At 42.8% G+C, this 2,456-nt stretch overlaps 1 long non-coding RNA gene across 1 annotated transcript; it reads left to right on the forward strand.

The window, feature by feature from the left end:
- The first annotated feature begins 92 nt into the window (after positions 1-92).
- On the forward strand, positions 93-2,322 carry LOC112139280. Its single transcript, XR_002917959.1, has 3 exons — positions 93-233; positions 301-348; positions 2,267-2,322. It is a non-coding gene; the product is annotated as an uncharacterized LOC112139280 (long non-coding RNA).
- The last annotated feature ends 134 nt before the right edge of the window (positions 2,323-2,456 follow it).

Here is a 2,456-nt window from a genome sequence, read left to right on the forward strand (position 1 = left end):
ACTTTTATACATTTTGCATGCAGTTTATCTCCTCTTTTAACAGCATTCTTCCAGTGTCAGATCTTTCAAAGCACTAATATGTGCCTTCGTCCGCTTTGCCAACCTGTAGTCAGTAGAGCTGCATAAGACAGGATGAAACCGTCACAGTGATCTGCTGGCTGTCTCTGCAGGTTATCTGGGTGCAGCAGGAAGCTACCTGGGAGCCGGTCTGGGCGCTGGAGGCTACGGAGCAGGTAGGTCGGCTCTGCTTCGCAGGTAGGGCGCCGATGCTGATCCCCTTGTTAACACCTATGTTCACAGGTTTGGGGCAGGGAGCTTACCTGGGAGGGGCAGCCGGAAAACTGGGAGGTGCGTTTGTGGATTTATTTTTTATTATTACCTGAAATGAATCTGAAATCTCAGCTAATGCTGCGATTGGACAGGGAGGACGTCCTCTAACGTAGTGAAGATGTCTTCATTCTGATCACCTTCCTCCTTCTGTTGCTAAACGGAAGTTTAGCCTCTCAGATTTCCTCAAAGAGAGCTGCTGAGAAGCTGTTTTGCCTTCTAAATGAATGATTTGATAGTAAAACCACATCCTGCATCTTCTTTGTCCTCTTGGAGCTGCTATCTATGGGGTTCCATTTGTAACAAAAATATTTTTTTGCGTCCACTACTGCCTTTGGTCCATTGTCTAACGACAGGAGCTAATGACGCTAGTAACTGTTGCTATGCAACATTCTGACCGCTCTGTGTAACGACAAGAGCCAACAACGCTAGCTACTGTTGCTAAGGAGCATACTGACAGCTTTGTGTAACGACAGGGGCTAAAAATGCTAGCAACGGTTGCTAAGGACTGTTCTGACTGCGTAGTGAAACGACAAGAGCTAATGAAGCTAGCAACTGTTGCTAAGGAACATACTGACAGCTCAGTGTAACAACAGGAGCTAATGACGCTAGCAACGGTTGCTAAGGAACATACTGACTACTCTGTGTAACAACAGGAGCTAAAGATGCTAGCAACGGTTGCTAAGGAACATTCTGGCAGTTCTGTGTAGCAACAGGAGCTAACGACGCTAGCAACGGTTGCTAAGGACTGTTCTGACAGCTCTGTGTAACGACAAGAGGTAATGACGCTAGTAACGGTTGCTAAGGAACATTCTGAGAGCTCTGTGTAACAACAGGAGCTAACGACGCTAGCAATGGTTGCTAAGTACTGTTCTGACAGTTCTGTGTAACGACAGGAGCTAATGAAGCTAGCAACGGTTGCTAAGGANACGGTTGCTAAGTAACATTTTGAGAGCTCTGTGTGACGACAGAAGCTAACGACACTAGCAACGGTTGCTAAGGAACATTTTGAGAGCTCTGTGTAACGACAGAAGCTAACGACACTAGCAACGGTTGCTAAGAAACATACTGACAGCTTTGTGTAACGACAGGAGCTAATGAAGCTAGCAACGGTTGCTAAGTAACATTTTGAGAGCTCTGTGTGACGACAGAAGTTAACGACACTAGCAACGGTTGCTAAGGAACATTTTGAGAGCTCTGTGTAACGACAGGAGCTAACGACACTAGCATCGGTTGCTAAGAAACATACTGACAGCTTTGTGTAACGACAGGAGCTAACGACACTAGCAACGGTTGCTAATCAACATTCTGACAGCTCTGTGTAACGACAGGGGCTAAAAATGCTAGCAACGGTTGCTAAGGAACATTCTGAGAGCTCTGTGAAACGACAGGAGATAACGACAACAGCAAATCCAAAGTTTTAAGCATGAAGCAAGCTGAAACATCCCAAAGCAAATACAAAATAATCATTAACATAGTAAAGACATGCAGAAGTTATTGATAAGTAGTACATAGACGTAAACAAATATTCTATAAACTTGTTCAGTAGACATAGACAATGGACCAAAGACAAAGAATTGGAAACAAAAACATATTTTTGACACAAATGGAACCTCACAGTTTTAATTTCAGCAGTACTAAAGTAATCAGAATAAAAACAACTCTTATTTTGGATCCTACAATGATCCTGACTTAAATGAAGAATTGTTTCTCTTCATGTTTGATGGATCTGTTAGTTATTAGAAAGGGAAAAAATCTGCAAAGAGTCAAATGAAAAAAACATTTTTTTAATGAATTTATCCTACAAAATTCTCTTTAAATTGAGAACAAATTTGAATGTTTCCACTGAGTAAAGTGTTCACTGCAGCCAAATATCTGCATGAATGTCTCTAAGATAAAACCCACCACACAAAGGCTGTGTGCACGTGTTTTATCGCAGGTTATGGTGACGGGGTGAACGGATACCTCGGCGCTGTGGCAGGAAACGGCTTTGGTAAGTCAGACTTCACGTATTTCTCAACAGTTTTCAATGAAAACTAAAGACGTGACAAGATTTGAATGTTAAAGATAAGACGCTGTCGTCGAGCTCTCACCTCAGCTGCTCGTCTTTTGTTTACTTTGGTGTGTTT

This window comes from Oryzias melastigma, unplaced genomic scaffold (assembly GCF_002922805.2).
Source record: "Oryzias melastigma strain HK-1 unplaced genomic scaffold, ASM292280v2 sc03236, whole genome shotgun sequence".
In the NCBI taxonomy this organism is placed as follows: Eukaryota; Metazoa; Chordata; class Actinopteri; order Beloniformes; family Adrianichthyidae; genus Oryzias; species Oryzias melastigma.